Source organism: Aquarana catesbeiana, linkage group LG03 (assembly GCF_042186555.1).
Source record: "Aquarana catesbeiana isolate 2022-GZ linkage group LG03, ASM4218655v1, whole genome shotgun sequence".
Lineage (NCBI taxonomy): Eukaryota > Metazoa > Chordata > Amphibia > Anura > Ranidae > Aquarana > Aquarana catesbeiana.
The window spans coordinates 600,075,046-600,093,889 of NC_133326.1; the positions used below are offsets into that span (position 1 = coordinate 600,075,046).

The window sequence follows — 18,844 nt, forward strand, 5'->3', positions numbered from 1 at the left end:
TTTTATTGCTGTCACAAGGAATGAAAAACATCTAAAAAAGACCACAAATCCCTCCTTTGCACTTCAAAGTATTCAAATTGCTGAAAACGACGATTCTGAATACTGTATATATATTTTTTTCCTTTTGGATGTGTATTATAGCAGAAAGTAAAAATTTGTTTTTCCCCCCCCCCAAAATTGTCGTCTTTGTGTTTTATAGTAAAAACACAGTATAGTATAGTTTTAAAGTAAAAACTGCAGAGGTATAGTAGTGATTATCTGCTCTTTATACTACAGTGGAACCTCGGACTGCGAGTAACGCGGTTAACGAGCGTTTTGCAATACGAGCACTGTATTTTTAAAAATCGTAACTGGGTTTGTGAGTGTTGTCTCGCAAAACGAGCACAATTCAGGCCAAAGCGGTGTGCAGTACTGCTTTTGGCCGGAGGTGGGGGGGCGCCAGGGCCGAACGTCACGTTCGGAAATGCACGGCGTACAACACGGCTGACCTCGGCAAATCTCAGGTAGGAAGTCTTTCCGAGGTTTGCCGAGGTCAGCCGAAGTGTCCTCGGGCCTTTTCGGCCGTTTCCGAGGCTCTCCGGCACCCCCCCGCCTCTGGCCGCATGTGGTATTGCATCCCATTGAAGTCAATGCGGAACAAATTATTTTCGTTTCCATTGACTTCAATGGTAAAACTCGCTTTGATATGCGAGTACTTTGGATTATGAGCACACTACTGGAACGGATTATGCTCGTAATCCAAGGTTCAACTGCATAAAGGGCTAATTTTAGTTTTAACCCCATTATGACAGGCAAAAAAAAAAAAAAAACAAAAAAAAAAACAAACAAAAACAAAAACGTCTTGGCTTGGTTCACACCTATGCATTTTTTGGTGCTTTTTGCCGAAACACACTACAGTTCATTTAACATGGTTTCCTATGGGACACGTTCACATCTATGCTTTTTTTTCAGCCACTGCATATTTGAAAAGGGGCAAGGACTTTTTTCAATGCAAAACTATGCTTTTTTTGGTTCAATAGACTTCAATGGAAAAGCTGCAGAAAAGCATGTAGTGCGTTTTTTTATACTGCCCAACAACAATTTGGCCAAAAAAAAAAAAAAAAAAAAAATCCAAAAAGTAAATTGCAGCAAAAACACGTGTGCAAAAAACGCAAGGCGCAGCAAAAAGCACTACAGAAAAAGATCAAAAGCAAACTGCATAGGTGTGAACCGAGCCTTATGCTGGCCATACACATTGATTTTCGGAGGAGAATAGTCATTGCGAAAAATCTTTGTACATTCGCTGAAAGGTTATTTGAAAATTTCACTTGCTTTTAACATTCAGTTTTAAAATAAATGTAAATTTCTGAACGAAAACCACATACGTTGTCTAAAAAATTCCTTTTACCAAGAAGTTTTCTATTCTGCCTTCAAATCCTTTGAATTTTACAGTCACTGGTCCTAAATGAACGTCAATTTGACCCCACTAACGATTAGAAAAAAAAAAAAAATCAAACAAACATTCTTGGAATACTTTTTTTTGGAAAGAAGACATTGTTTTTGTATGGCCAGCATAACTGACAACAGGCGCAGGTAGCTTTAACCACTTTAGCCCCGGAAGATTTGGCTGCTCAATGACCAGGCCATTTGTTGTGATACGGCAATACATTGCTTTAAAAAAAAAAAAAAAAGGCGTATATTGATTGGTTTGCGCAAAAGTTATAGCATCTACAAAATAGGGGAAAGATTTATGGCATTTTTATTATTTTTTTTTACCAAGAATGGTGGTGATCAGCGATTTTTATCGGGACTGCAACATTATGGCGTACAGATCGGACACTTGACACATTTTTGGGATCATTGACAATTATACAGCACCCAGTGCTAAAAAAAATGCACCAATTGCTGTCTAAATGTCACGGAAGGGGTTAACACTAGGGGGCGATCAAGGGGGTTAACCATGTTCCCTCGTGTGTTCTAACTGTAAGGCAGGGATATGTAATTAGCGGACCTCCAGCTGTTGCAAAACTACAAGTCCAACCATGCCTCTGCCTCTGGGTGTCATGCTTGTGGTTGTCAGTCTTGCTACGCCTCATAGGATTTGTAGTTCTGCAACAGCTGGAGGTCCGCTAATTGCATATGCCTGCTGTGGGGGATGGGACTGACTAGAGATGACAGATCGTTGTTCTTAGCTAGTAGGAATACATGATCTGTCTCTCCTCACAGAACAGGGATTTGTGTGTACACACACACACACACACACACACACACACACACACACGTACGTCCCTGTTCTGGCTCTCGTTCCCACGTGCATCGGCACCCCCCTGCTATCCCCACTTAACCACTTCAGCCCCGGAAGGATTTACCCCCTTCCTGACCAGAGCACTTTTTACAATTTGGCACTGCGTCACTTTGCGCCAATTGCGCGGTCATGCAATGCTGTACCCAAACGAAATTTGCGTCCTTTTCTTCCCACAAATAGAGCTTTCTTTTGATGGTATTTGATCACCTCTGCGGTTTTTAGGTCAATAAGCGTATATTTATTGGTTTGCGCAAAAGTTATAGCGTTTACAAACTAGGGTACATTTTCTGTAATTTACACAGCTTTTAGTTTATGACTGCCTATGTCATTTCTTGAGGTGCTAAAATGGCAGGGCAGTACAAAACCCCCCCAAATGACCCCATTTTGGAAAGTAGACACCCCAAGGAAATTGCTGAGAGGCATGTTGAGCCCATTGAATATTTATTTTTTTTGTCCCAAGTGATTGAATAATGACAAAAAAAAAAACAAAGTTTACAAAAAGTTGTCACTAAATGATATATTGCTCACACAGGCCATGGGCATATGTGGAATTGCACCCCAAAATACATTTAGCTGCTTCTCCTGAGTATGGGGATACCACATGTGTGGGACTTTTTGGGAGCCTAGCCGCGTACGGGGCCCCCGAAAACCAATCACTGCCTTCAGGATTTCTAAGGGCGTAAATTTTTGATTTCACTCTTCACTGCCTATCAGTTTCGAAGGCCATAAAATGCCCAGATGGCACAACCCCCCCCCCCCCCAAATGACCCCATTTTGGAAAGTAGACACCCCAAGCTATTTGCTGAGAGGCATGGTGAGTATTTTGCAGCTCATTTGTTTTTGAAAATGAAGAGACAAGAAAAAAACTTTTTTTTTCTTTTTTCAATATTCAAAACACACTATATTGCTGAATGTTTGATGAAATAAAAAAGATGATCTTAGGCCGAGTACATGGATACGTGCAGTGGCGACAAACTAAAAACATTTTTAAAAGCCTCTAAAAGCCTTTACAGGTTACCACTTTAGATTTACAGAGGAGGTCTACTGCTAAAAATCACTGCCCTCGATCTGACCTTCGCAGTGATACCTCACATGCATGGTGCAATTGCTGTTTACACTTGACGCCAGACCGACGCTTGCGTTCGCCTGGGCGAGAGACGGGGGTGCTTTTTTTTTTCCTCTTTATTATTTTTTGCTTTTTTATATCTTATTTTTAAACTGTTCCTGTCATTTTTTTTTTTTAAATCATTTTTATTGTTAGCTCAGGGAATGTAAATATCCCCCATGATAGCAATAGGTAGTGACAGGTACTCTTTTTTGAAAAAAAATTGGGGTCTATTAGACCCTAGATCTCTCCTCTGCCCTCAAAGCATCTGAACACACCAAGATCGGTGTGATAAAATGCTTTCCCAATGGCGCCGTTTACATCCGGCGAAATCTAAGTCATGAAATGCTCGTAGCTTCCAGGTTCTTAGGCCATACAGATGTTTGGAGCCACTCTGGTCACTGATCAGCTCTATGGTCAGCTGGCTGAATCACCGGCTGAATTCTCCAGGTTCCCTGTTGGGACAGGAGAGCCAGAGAAAAACATGAAAGATGGTGGGGGGGGCATTCCCTCCCACTGCTTGTAAAAGCAGTCTAGAGGCTAATTAGCCGCTAGGATTGCTTTTACATGAAAGCCGACAGCTGGCTGAAAAGAATGATACCAAGATGATACCTAAACCTGCAGGCATCATTCTGGTATAACCACTCAAAGTCCAGCAACATACCAGTACGTTGCTGGTCCTTGTTGGGCATATATTGTAATTTTTTTTCATGCAGCCTGTTGGCTGAACGAAAAAAAAAAAAAAAAAAAAAAAAGATTGATCGGTGGGTATGCCCACCATTAGAATACCTCCCTTCATCCACCCACTTCTAATGATGGGCATACATGCACCATTTATATATGCCACACTGGAGTCACGGCTTTATATATCATGGGAGCAAAAGCTGTTGCTGTCAAGATAAATAAATCCGCGCTGCAGCTGAATGGCGTACTTGAAGACAAAAAAATGGTTTACAATAAAACACAGTAAACAGTAAAGTATAAAAAAATTGCATATATGAAAAGCAAACATGATAAAACATAATAACAATAAAACATTGCAGAATAGAATACAGTTAAAAAAAAGCAGAACAATAGAGAATAAAACTTTTTATTTTATATTTTTTTTGTGTTTTTTTTTTTTTTTTTTTACACTGTTTTGTAACTACCGGTAACTTTTATAACTGTAACCAGTTCCAGGTTCAGGTCTCTCAAAATGCGATGGCATCTTGGGAGACCCTGTGAAAGTGTGCCTAGTCTGTGCAATGCTGTACCCTACGCTAATACTCAACTAGTGTATGGCAGCGTTCAAAACATTCACCAATGAAAAGACCAGGATTGTCAGGACAGGAGGGACAATAATAGTGGGTGTCACGCCTATATCCGCGCTTGCTGTAGACACGACATCTTTTTTGGGGGGTTTGTTGGGTAGGGGTACTCGGGAGGACATAAAGAAAATGCCTCTCATGCAGCCGACTGCATTTGGTTGGGGATGTGAATGGGGGAAGTACGGGCGCTGCAGAAGTGGTGGGTTCCCAATTAGGATTGGTGAATGCAGCAGGAAGGGCATTATGGGCACGACGGGCCTGTGTTTGTCTTTTTGGTGGCAGCGGGACACTACTTGTGCTTGCCACCTCACCAGCTTGAACTGCACTTATGGGACTCGCCACGTCACCAAGTGTTACTGCAGTGCTGGTTTGACTACGACCGGGGTGTACTAGGCCGCTGGTGCTTCACCAAAACGCTACCAAAAAAAAAAACTGTTAGCGATCGCAGGGATCAGGCCTGACTCTGCGAACGCTGCAGTTATGCGTTTAGTGTTTTGTAAGTGACAGTGATCGATCGATACTGCACTTGGGTGGGCTGGGCGGAGGGGCAAAACGCAGGTGCTAGCAGGTATCTGGGCTGATCCCGCTAACACTCCGTTTTTGGGAACCCTAAACTGCTGGGGACTCTAGTATAGATCTGATTGGATCAGATATTATACCACTAAGGGAGGTGTATGGTGCGTGCGTGGGTGTTAGCGGTACTGCCACTAACCTGACACTGCCTGGGGCGACGCAGACCCTATCTGACCCCAAAACCTAAGTTATATCACCGCCGGGCGATCAGGAGTCTAAACCTTTATTGGGTAATAAACGGCGGGTGCCCTGACACTATAAAAAATAAAACTAACTAACCAGCGTCATCCGTAACAGTTATATGGTGATCACTGGTGAAAGGGTTAACTAGGGGGCAATCAAGGGGTTAAAACCTTTATTAGGTAGTATATGGGGGGCCCTGATGCTATAAAACGCTGACGGCGAACCTATATATTTACCTCCCTAACTAGCGTCACCAGTGACACTAATACAGCGATCAGAAAAACGATCGCTTAGTGACACTGGCGACGGGGGGGGGGGGGGGGGGATCAAGGGGTTAAAACTTTATTAGAGGGGGTTAGGGGGGTATCCTAGACCTAAAGGGGGCTAAACCTAACTGCCCTAACACTTCTAACTGTCACAAATGACACTAATGCAGTAATCAGAAAAAAAAAAAAAAAACCACACATTGCTTGGTGTCACTGACGGGGACGGGGGGGGGGGGGGGGGGGGGGGGTGTAAAGTATGCCTGGCGTGTTCTACTCTACTGTGTGTATTGTACAACTCACATCGATGTCTTCTCTCCTCTGCGCCGGAACGGAAAATACCGAGCCGAGGAGCGATGACATCACTTCCTCTGCCGCTGTTTACTATACAGCGGCAGAGGAAGAATCTCATTGGCTGGGAGCGATCGCGAGGGGGTGGCCACGAATGGATGGCCTCCCCCTCACCTCTGATCGCTCCCAGACAGAAGCCGACCGCCTCGGGCACCGGGGGGGGGGTGGGTTCCGTCCCTGCGGGAGGCAAGTAACGTACCCATACGTTACTTTGCCTGCCCGTGCCATTCTGCCGCAGTATATCTGCGTGAGGTGGTCGGCAAGTGGTTAAAGGGCCAACGTACAGCTACAACGGCTCACGGGAACGTGCCGACCTGCTGCAGTAAAATGATGGCGCTGCCTATGACAAGGTAGTCTGTCATACATAATATATTACAGTTGTGTCTGAAAATCTGCAAAAAACAAACAGTCTAATTTTTTTTTTTTAATAAAATTATACACCACACTTTTAACGTTATCCGATTAATCGAAGCAATAAAAAATAAATAAAGCGGTCAACTAATAGATGATAATAAGTGTTAGTTGCAGCCCTACCCCAGTGGTTTCCTTCCAGTGAACGTCCAAATGAAAGAGCCTACCCCAAAGAAACTTTAGTCAGAAAATAATGTCCAGCCAGATCACTTCAGGCTGACCACTTTTGCAGGTATAGCTATAGAAAACACTGAAAATAATTGCCTATATGGTTTAAAATCCAGTAATACTCTGTCTCACCCTGCTCTGCACATGCTCAGTTGCTGTCTATTTTTAGGCACTGACGAGTTTTGAGAGGCTGATCTGCTGACAGCCTTCAAGCAGAATTGACCAGTTTCCACCAAATCGCGTACCTGGTACGTCACTTGACTTCAAGTAGTTGTACCGGGATGATGATTGCGATTAAAATCTCTCGTCCCACCGGGAGACCAGAGCTACTAGCCAGCACATCCGCCGGTTAGTCCAAGAACCATACAAAGCTGGAAGTCGGGTCTCAGCTAAGTAACTCGGAATCGATGACAATCACTTCTAGTTTACCTGGCCGTCAACAGCGCCATTTATTGAAAATCGAAAGTATTTAAAGATACTGATCTTGGCGTTTTAAATGCTTTCAAGTGCAAAGGAGGGATTTATTGACCCCAGATTCCTCCATAAAGAGTACCTGTCACGTGCCTATTGCTGTGACATGGATGCCATCATTCCTTCTGACAGCAATAAAAGTGATTTAAGCACATGCCAACCAGCCGCCGCAGTTGTACTGCAGCAGAATGGCATGGCTGAGCAAAATGATGTTATGCAACATCGCTTCGCCCTGTGGCCACTAGGGGGCATGTGCCCCCCCTCCCCTGATCACCACCAGGCTCCCGCGATTGCTCGGGGCACACGGAGAACCCAGAACTGTGTAAACACAGTTTCCGGTTCTCTGAGGGGAGAACTGATCATCTGTTCATACAGAGTATGAACTGTTTGCTTCCCTGCATAGTCCACATCCCCCCTTCAGTTAGAACACAAACTAGGACACACATTAACCCCTTCACTGCCAGTGACATTTTTAATCGCACTGATCGCTGTATTAATGCCAAAGGTCCCAAAAATGTGTCAAAATTGTCTGTGTCCTACATAATGTCGCAGTCCCGAAAAAAAAAAAAAAAAAAAAAGCTGATCGCCGCCATTACTAGTTAAAAATTATATATATATATATATATATATATATATATATATATATATATATATATATATATATATATATATATATATATATATATATATATATATATATATATATATATATATATATATATTAATATATATATTTATATTCTACTAAAAATGATGCCATAAAACTATCCCCTATTTTGTAGACGCTATAACTTTTGCACAAAACAATCGATATACTCTTATTGTGATTTTTTTTTTTTTTACCAAAAATATGTAGAATACATATCAGCCTAAACTGAGGGGGAAAAAAAAAAAAAATAGTTTTTATATATTTTTTGGGGGGGATATTTATTATAGCAAAAAGTAAAAAATAATGCGTTTTTTTTCAAAAAATTGTTACTTTTTTTGTTTATAGCGCAAAATATAAAAACCGCAGAGGTGATCAAATACCACCAAAATAAAGCTCTATTTGTGGGGGAAAAAGGACATTGATTTTGTTTGGGAGCCACGTAGCACAACCGCACAATTGTCAGTTAAAGCGACGCAGTGCCGAATCACAACAAATTGCTCTGGTCTTTGGTCAGCCAAATGGTCCAGGGCTGAAGTGGTTAAAATAAATACATTTCAAGCAACAAATATAAAAAAAATAAAAACTAAAAATGTAAAAAAAAAAGAAATTTAAAGTGCCCCTGTCTCCCCATGCTAGCGACAAACACGTGCATCGGTCCCGCATGCACGCAAACATCACACATGTGAGGTATCGCCGCAAACGTCAGATAATGGGCAGAAATTCTAGCACTAGATTTCCTCTGTAGATAAAAAGTGTTACCCTGTAAAGGCTTTTAAAGTGCCACCTATAGGATAGTAAAATTTACGTTGTTGGTAGTCGTTGCACAGGCATGCGCAGTTTAAAGCGTGAGCTGTTTGGTATCTATTTACTCGGCGTGACATCTTTTATATATTTTACAAAAAAAAAAAAAAAAATCAGGCTATGTAATTTATTTTTTTATTTTAATGCATAAAAACACAAGTGTATATTTTCCCAAAAATTGTGTGTGAAAAACTGCCACGCAAATACCATGCGACAAAAATATTTCAAAACAAATAATGCTGTGCTAGTGATAATAAATGTATCCAACCACTCAGTGTAGAGGAGAGCATGATCTGTTAGTCTGGGTGACAAAAAAAAAATCTTTGACCAAACTAAAGTGTGAGGTCACTTTGTGAGGTGAGCGCATTTCTTATGGGGGAGCACTGGAGATGAATAGCTACAAAGCACGGATTTTTGAGAATTTCTGAAGACTCAAGTTACAATTTTAGACATTTTAAATATTTGACTGCACTCCAGCAAGCGATTTCTATTACAAGAAGAAATACACATGAATGTATCGTATTATTGTATATTCACATATTATTTTGGCACTCATATTTGCACAGGAGAATGGATATATTGAGTGGTTGGACACACTTATTATCACTAGCGCGGCATTATTTGTTTTGAGTTTATTTGCACATTTATATTGGGAGTGTGTTACTTGCTGCTTGCATATATTACTCGGATTGTATTTTAGTTGCTCGCAAGACTACCTATTTATAAAAAGATTTCAAAACTCACCGATTATCTAGGGCCTCTGCTTCAAAATTCTCTCTCTCTCTATTTTGAAGCAGAGGCCCTAGATAATCGGTGTTAGGGAGTTCTAAGTAATAAATAAATTTTCACATGTGTCTAAAAAAGCGGCCGAAAATGTCTGGTCTTCAAGTGGTTAAACCCTTCTTTCCTTTACAGCCAAGAAAGCCGCTTCTGCTTGATCTGCAACTGCCCTGGTGCTTCACATGTGATCGGTTATGACAGCAGACATTTGATGGTTTGACAGTTTGAGGACACAAACAAAATGTGACAATCTCGGCATTCCAGGAATGCAATTGTTTTTGTTAACTATTAAATCAATGGGTTTGGTTCAACTTTATGATTTACTGCTGTTCAGGGATTCTGATCTTCAACAAAATGTCAGCCTCCAGAAAGAAGAAACAGGAGCAATGCTGGAGGCAATTTACAGCACACAATTTCTCAGCATAATTAATGTGGAATGCATGTTCCTGGCTAAACATCATTTTTTATCAGGTTATTGGTAAAGTTCCACTTTAAGTTAGATTCATTTCAGATTGCATAGAAGGTGTACAAGTCTAACAGCCCTGCAAACATCTCTATGCAGAGCAGAAAATAGAACTTAATTTAAAAATGTTCATTTTAAGAAGGTTTAGATTTTTTAACTGTTAGTGGGGTCAAATCAAGTGACCAGAATCTTCAAAAAAGTAGGATAGAAATTTGTTCTTAAACAAAATTTGACAGGTAAGCTAGGTTCACACTGCAGAGATCTGATTTTTGATCCAGTTTCATTGTGATTATGTAGTGGTTTGCATATTCTATGGGGCCAAAAATCGCACTGGAATCGCAACAAAGTAGTAGAGGACATTTTTCCAAACTGAAGCCATGCTGAGTTGCATTGATATATGAATGGACACCATTAAAAACAATAAGATTTTTATTGTCATGCAATTCTGTGAGAGTTAAAGTGAAACTTTAGTCAGAAAATGAAGTCCTGCTAGATCACTTCAGGCTGGCCCCTTTTGCAAGTATAGCTATGTAGAAAATTAAAAGTAGTGTCTATTCTTCTCTTTTCTCTTCTTCTCTCACTCTATATGATTTTTATTATACCATATTAGTTGATATGTATTGCTCCTTAGCGTTATATGGTTTTAGCAGTGCTATTGCTCCACCTGAAATTATACTGGTTTTATCTCTATGCATATCACACAGTGCTATTAGTTACAAAGCAGTTATCGTGCATATTTTTTTCCTCTCTCTGAATGTACTTTTTTTTTTTTTTTTTAAGTTTTTATCAAAAACGAAAAAAAAACAAAGTCTAAAATACAGTAAGGCTTCATGTACACGGGAAGTTTTTACAACCTGTTCTGAACGATTTAACTTGACACATAGTAACCCACGTTTAAAAACGCCCATTTTGCCTCCTTTACATGCTGCGTTTGCGTTTAAAAAAAAAAAAAAAAAAATAGCCAAAAATGAAAAACGCCTGTAAACGAAGCGTGGCTAAACGTGAGTTACCGTGTTTATAAGCGTTTGGTGAAAAAAAAAGCGCCTCTAAACTCAATTGCCTCTAAACGACTATAAACAAACCTGTGTACATGTACTCATATCAAAGGAGAGTTCAGGAGCAGTTGAAAAAAAATGCCCAACAACTCCTAAACGTCCGTTTACCAGCAGCAGTGTATATGAGGCCTAATACATTGTCTCACGCTGCTCTGCACATTCTCAGTTGCTCTCTATTTTTAGGCACTGCTGAATTTGGGTTTAGTTCCCCTTTATGATTTACTGCTGCTTAGAGGCTCTGGGCCTCAGCAAAATGGCTGCCTCCAGCAAGAAGAAACAGGAGCAATGCCGGAGGCAATTTACAGCACACACTAATTTTGGTAGCATAATTATTAATGTGGAATGCATGTTCTTTGCTAAAGAACATTTTTTATGAAGCGGTTATGGGTAAAGCTTCACTTTAAGTCACATCTAGAATCACGCTAGTGTGAACGGAACCCTCAATGTGGTTTTAGTTCAGGAAATTACATTTATTCCAAAATCAAAATGTTAAACGCAAAATTAAATGTTGAAGTACTTTCAGACATTCAGCAAGTCACCAAAAGTACTGAGAATTTTTGTACGAAATACCTGTAGGAATGTTCATTTGAAAATCTACCATTGTATGGCCAGCTTTCCTCCTAGGCTCTGCAGCATTTCAGGAAACAATGTGCTTTACTGCAGAGAAAGCTCTGTTGTGGCTTTCAGTATGCATGTCTACTGCAACATTTGCATTTTCTGGCCCATAAAAAAAAAAAAAAAAAGAGAATTTTGCGTTTTTTAAAGAAATAAATATTCATAATCCTTTTATTCTGCAGCATCGTCTGATGCTGTAGCTGTCCCATGTTGGCACCAAACCGGTGAACAGAGTGATCAGATAACCACTGATCGCTCAGTTCTTGGTCTGCTCCTCCAGTGCTTACTAGTGCTGAGCAGGGGAGGGGGCAGGAGCATCTGGCTGGATCCCACCAATATTCTCAGGATCCTTCCAGAACCTGAAGCAGCTCTGATCTATTGCCTACCATCAGCTGACGTGGCAAAAAAAGTCACCAGCCTCACATACAACCACTGAGGCAGAGGTGGAGACCATGATTCTCCTGCCACTGCATTTTCTAGTACAGAAATAGAGGAGAGGTTGGAATCTATCAGGGTCTTACAACTTATTTGCTCTCATTTGTACAGGAGACAGGGGTGAGGGGCTAAAGCCCGCTGTTGGCCTGACATCACGGAAGAGGTCCATGCTCTGCAGGGATTCTTACAAAAATGCTGGGGTCCACCCAGATGCATGATAGGCAGCTGGATCGGCCTCTCAGTGGATTGAGAGCCTAAGCCAGTCACTCCCACCCCTCCACAGTCTGGCGCTCTAGAGAGCAGACACAAGAACTGAGCGATCAGTGATCCTTGTACGCTCCGATCTCAGTGTAGAGGCGGGAGACAGCTGCAGCCATCTAGGTGATCATGTATGCGGTCCCCCCCTTTCCTTCTCATTTTTTTTTTTGGTCTACTTCTGTCACATTCTATCACATTTCCCAAAAATAAGAGGATTCATTCTCATTTTAGGACAGTAGGTGGCGCTCATGAAATTAACCCTGAAACTAAGATCGGTTGTCTAGTTCAGTGTTTCTCAACTCCAGTCCTCAAGGCGCACCAACAGGTCATGTTTTCAGGCTCTCCATTATTTTGCACAGGTGATTTGATCAGTTTCATTGCCTTAGCAATTACTACAGCCGTTTCATCCGAGGGAAATCCTGAAAACATGACCTGTTGGGGTGCCTTGAGGACTGGAGTTGAGAAACACTGGTCTGGTTGACCAAGGCCATACTTACATTGCTTTGTAATAATCACAAATTTCTGTAGAGAAGATGGCTAAATGAGCACAGAGATTCCATACACTCTACTGAGAGCAATAAGGTAGAGACAGAAGAAAAAGGACTAATGTGCACATTATCTGTCAGTGACCATGAACTATGTGCGGTGTCAGCATTTTTCTTTAACCACTTGCCGACCGGCTCACGCTGATATACGTTGGCAGAGTGGCACGGGTGCGCAAAATTACGTACCCTTACTTCACGCGGTCATCGGCGGCTAGCGATCGTGGCATGGAGAGGCAGAACGGGGAGATGCCCATGTAAACAAGGCATTTCCCTGTTCTGCCTAGCAACATGACAGGGATTTAGTACTCCCAGTATTCAGGAGCAGTGATCTCTCATGTTCTATTGAGCCCCCCCCCCCCCTACAGTTGGAACACACTTAACCCCTTGATCGCCCCCCTAGTGTTTAACCCCTTCCCTGCCAGTGACATTTGACAATGACAGTGACACGCAGTTCGCCGCCATTACTAGAAAAACATTTTTTTTTTATAAAAATGCCATAAATCTATCCCCTATTTTGCAACTTTTGCACAACCCAATCAATATAGGCTTATTGCGATTTTTTTACCAAACATATGTAGAAGAACATTGGCCTAAACGGAGTTAGAAATTTGTTTTATATTTTTTTGGGATATTTATTATAGCAAAAAATATTGCTTTTTTTTCCAAAATTGTCGCTCTGTTTATAGCGCAAAAAATAAAAACCGCAGATGTGATCAAATACCACCAAAAGAAATCTATTTGTTGAGAAAATTTTGTTTGGGTAAAACGTTGCACGACCGCACAAATGTCAGTTAAAGCGGCGCAGTGCCGCATCACAAAAAAAGGGCTTGGCCAGGAAGGGGGTAAATCTTTCCGGGGCTGAAGTGGTTAAGATTAGTTATTCATAATTAAGATCATGGCCATTGAAATGTAACCATTCTTTAAAACAGAAAACCTGGTAGCTGAAAGATTTGCAAGCAGCAGTAGGAATACTAACAGAAACGCAAAGCTCAGCATTTCATAATTCTGGGTCACAGATACAATAGCACTGCACACTAAAAAGGTTTGTGACGAGGTATTAGAAGTGCAATTGTAAGAAATGGATCTGTAGCTTCTAATTTGTCAGGCATATAGAGTTCTCCCAACAAAGTGTCATTAACTGATCTAAGTGAAGACCCCTAAGCACCGTTCTGCAAAATGCCGGAAGTCGGCACATCCTCAAATTTTTATGAGGTCGACTAAGGATTGAATAAGGATAAGCTGCAGAGCGCCACTAGGGGACAAGTAATCGCATCATTTAAAATATTTGCACTTTAGAGTAGGATTCTTGCACACCAGCACTGGATGATTTATTAATATTACTACTATGCTGTCAAATTGGAAATATAGGGCTTACATTCAAGGACAATTTAACCGCTTCAGCCCCGGAACATTTGGCTGGCCAAAGACCAGAGCACTTTTTGTGAATCGGCACTGAGTCGCTTTAACTGACAATTGCGCAGTCGTGCGATGTGACTCCCAAACAAAATTAACGTCCTTTTTTCCCCACAAATAGAGCTTTCTTTTGGTGGTATTTGATCACCTCTGCGGTTTTTATTTTTTGCGCTATAAAAAAAAAAAAAAAAAAAAAAAAAGCAACAATTTTGAAAAAAAAAAAAAAAAAACCACCACGCATTTTTAACTTTTTGCTATAATAAATATCCCCCAAAAATATATCAAAAGACTTTTTTCATCAGTTTAGGTTGATACGTATTCTACATATTTTTGGTAAAAAAAAAAAAATAATCGCAATAAGCGTATATTGATTGGTTTGCACAAAAGTTATAGCGTCTACAAAATAGGGGATAGTTTTATGGCATTTTTTTTTTTTTTACTAGTAATGGTGGCGATCAGCGATTTTTACCGTGACTGCGACATTATGGTGGACACGGACAATTTTGACACATTTTTGGGACGATTGGCATTAATACATCGATCAGTGCGATTAAAAATGCATTGATTACTGTAAAAATGTCACTGGCAGTAAAGGGGTTAACACTAGGGGGCAATGAAGGGGTTAATGTGTGTCCTAACTGAAGGGGGAGGGGACTGTGCAGGGAAGATAACAGATCATCTGTTCATACTCTGTATGAACAGACGATCTGTCAGTTCTACCCTCAGAACTGGAAACTGTGTTTACACACACACACACACACACACACACACACACAGTTCCGGGTTTTCCACGTGCCCCGAGCGATCACAGGAGCTTGGCGGTGATCGAGACCGCCGGGCACTCACATCGGCTCGGAGAGCGCGCGCCCCCCCAGTGGCCACAGGGCAAAGCGACGTTACATAACGGCGTTTCGCCCAGCCGTGCCATTCTGCCACAGTACAACTACGCCAGCTGGTCGGCATGTGGTTAAGTACCCATATCAGTGTTCGTTCGGTAGGGTCTACAGTAGAGCTGCACGATTCTGGAAAAAAAAAATTTCACAATTATTTTGCTTAGAATAAAGATCACGATTCTCAGCGTAACATCATCTTTCACATTCTACAAGAAACATGGGCTAACTTTACGGTTTAGTTTTTTTTATTCATTGAAGTAAATTTTTCCCAAAAATTGCATTTGAAAGACCGCTGCGCAAATAGTGCGATATAAAATATTGCAATGAATGCCATTTTATTCTGTAGGTTCTTGGGTAAAAAAAAAAGTTGGGGGGGGGGGGGTCCTAAGTAATTCTTTAGCAGAAAATACTGATTTTAACTTGTAAGCAACAAGTGTCAGACAAAAGGTTTAGTCTTTACCCCTTCATGACTAAGCCCATTTCTGACATTTGGTGTTTACAAGTTAAAATCTGTATTTTTTGCTAGAGAATTACTTAGAACTCCCAAACATTATGTATATTTTTTTAGCAGAGAATAAAATGGTGATTGTTGCAATATTTTATGTAACACGGTATATGTGCAGCAGTCTTTTAAACTCAACTTTTTGGGGAAAAAGACACGTTCATGAATAAAAAAAAAAAAAAAAAAAAAAAAAAAAAAAAAAAAAAAAACGAAACAGTAAAGTTAGCCCAATTTTTTTCTATAATGTGAAAGATGTTACGCCAAGTAAATAGATGCCAAACATGTCACGCTTTAAAATTGCGCACACTCGTGGAATGGCGACAAACTACGGCACCTAAAAATCTGCATAGGCGACATTTAAAAAAGAAAAAAATAACGGTTACCAGGTTAGAGTTAGAAGTCTAGTGCTAGAATTATTGCTCTCGCTCTGACGATCACGGCAATACCTCACATGTGTGATTTGAACACCATTTACATAAGCAGGCGTGACTTCCGTATGAGTTTTCTTTGCTGTGCGAGCTCATGGGGACGCTTAAAAAAATTTTTTTTTTTATAAAAATTTTCATTTTTTTACATTGTGTTTTTAAAAAAAAAAAAAAAAAAAAAAATTTTGATCACTTTTATTGCTGTCAAAAGGAATGTAAACATCCCTTGTGACCGTAATAGGTGGTGACGGGTACTCTTTATGGAGGGATTGGGGGTCTAAAAGACCTCCAATCCCTCCTTTGCACTTCAAAGTATTCAGATCACCGTTTTCAGCGATTCTGAATACTGTATATTTTTTAAAAACCGGCGCAATTGGCAGCCAAGTAAACAGGAGCTGACGTCACTTCCATGTTTACAGAGAGAAGACTGGCACGAAGCCATTTCCGGCTTTGTGTCAGTCTCTCTAGCCGCCGGAAGAGGCGGATCAATGATTGGGACCCCTGGTGGGTCGGGAAGAGCGGCGGAAGGGGGGGGTGTCCCCTCCTACTCCTCCGGGATAACAACCGAGCGGCTTTTGGCCGCATCGGTCGTTATCCCTGGATAGCCGATCACCGGCTCGACTCTAAAAAAAACGGTGCCGGGATGATGCCTGCAGCTGCGGGCATCATCCCGGTATAACCCCCGAAAGCCGAGGCCGCGTATCTGCGTACGCTCGGCGGCCAGGGGTTAAATGGTTAAACTGACCTCATTTACAGACCGAAGTTGATCCCTTTGATCACAAAGAACTAAAATGTTACAATGTTTCTCTTCATCTCAGCAATGAGCCCAAGTTGATAAACATTTGCCGGTTGGTTGTTATTTTTTTTTTTGACAGCTGTGAGTGAGCAGAGAACGGCTTTGCATTTATTACATGAATCAATTCCCTGATCTAAGGACTACAGTGGGTGGTGCTGAGATTTACCTGACAGCAGCCAGGCAGTCACATGACTGCACATCGGGGATGTGGGGAAAAAAAAAATAAAAATAAAAGGGTATTTAACTGGCAAACTTTAAAAAACAAACATCACACATACACTGTGTAGATCTTATTACAGAGGTGGTGGCAGTAATTGGGATCACTAACTTTACTGCCACACGGAACAGCAACAGGAGGGGAGGGGCGTTTATCATCTCACACACTAGGAAGTGACAGAGATGGTGGGGGCATAGGGAGAGCAGCAGGATGACCGAGGATGGGTAGAAGAGTGAATCGCCCAATAATTGCATGTCGTAGCTAGTTATAATATGTAAATATTTGTATAATTATCAGGCTTTTTAGTGAGATATTCAGGATTTTTGTTTATCATTTAAAAATGGAACACAGGTTTGGCTGTAGTCGCACTTTAAGGCCCCTTTCACACGTCTGTAACAAAGTTTTGCAGCAGCTACGAATTTGTCTGCTTACATTCTCTTGTAATTTTCTGGATACAAAGTTCTCGCTGTAACTGACTCCAATGCTTTTTTGGGCAGTTCTAAAATGCTGGTGTGCCATTATCAATACTAGCTGCATTGCAAAACATGAGTATCTGCTGAAGCTGGGGATTCTGTTGCTATCTCCAACCGTTACAAAAACTCAAGATAAAAAAAAAAAAAAAAAAAAAGGAGGAGAAGAGAGAAAAATACATTACTTGATAGTCCAAGTAAGTCGGGCCCCATTCCAACTGGTCTCAAATATGGATAAATGTACTGTTCAGGTACAGGACATTCACCCCACCACAGCTCTATTCCCTCGAACGAGCTTCACCCAAATGGCTTAAACCTAGTTTTCTCTATGATGAAGCCCGTTTTGCATGTTAGAGAGGACTTCAGTAGCGGTGTCAACTTTTTTGCTTCATGGACTGCAATTATAGCATCGAATCTCTAAAAATCTCTAGTGTGACATGAGCCTTAAGCTGGTCATACACTATACAATTTTCTTCTTTAGATTTATCTTCAACTATACAGTGCAAGGGCTTGCCTGATTGCATACAAATTGAAAGTGTTTAGGTTTGACCTCAGTCTACGATTTTAGCAAATCTAAAGGAAAGCCTTATTCTGCTGTTATGTACACCATTCTGACAAGTAGCCTGCCAGTATGATATGCTGGCCATATGGCATCTAGTGTCTAAAAGTCAGTAAAAACCAGCAGCTGCAAGCAAATATATTTGTTTAGTTACGAGTCCATATAAACCTTCATAATAAAAACTCATGCAACATTAAAGTGGTTGTAAACTCGCCATGATTGGCCAGAGCCACGCTGACATCACTCCCACGCACGCGCATGGGAGCTGCCGGTCACGGCACAGCTACTGGAGAAACAGCGCAAGCGAGCCGTTTCTTCAGTGCGCATGTTCCGATAACGTCAGCACATGCAGATACAGTTAATATCTCCTAAACGGTGCAAGTTTAGGAGATATTCACGGTACTTACAGGTAAGCCTTATTATTGTAGGTAAAAGTGGTAGTACAGTGTTTACAACCACTTTAATGACTTCAAGATTAGTCATAAGGAGAACTATTTCCCAGTGTGTCAGGTTTAGGTAATAAAACACACCTTGCGTAATAAATGCATGCACCTATTCTCCAGCACTGCACTGTGCAGAAAGCAGTTATAGGATTATATCACCATCTAATACACACCACTAAAAAAGGCACTTCAGAAGTGTGTGTGTGTGTGTAAATGGCGTGCACACATTATCCATGCATGTAGATTATTACCTGCTAGCCTTGAAAACAGAGCCCCTTTTTAGGGGAGGACAGGCAGGAGCTGGTAGAGGATGGAAAGATAAGACATGGGGAAATAAGGAGGAAGCAGTTCTAGGATTTGAATTCCATCAGCACTGTAGGGACTGCTAGAGGAAAGCACAGAAAGCTTA

General features: G+C 41.1%; 1 protein-coding gene across 1 annotated transcript in view; it reads right to left on the reverse strand.

Annotated features, from left to right (window-relative positions):
- The window catches only part of CNNM4 (cyclin and CBS domain divalent metal cation transport mediator 4), an 80,176-nt gene that overhangs the window by 17,158 nt on the left and 44,174 nt on the right, over nucleotides 1-18,844 (reverse strand). The window lies entirely within an intron of this gene.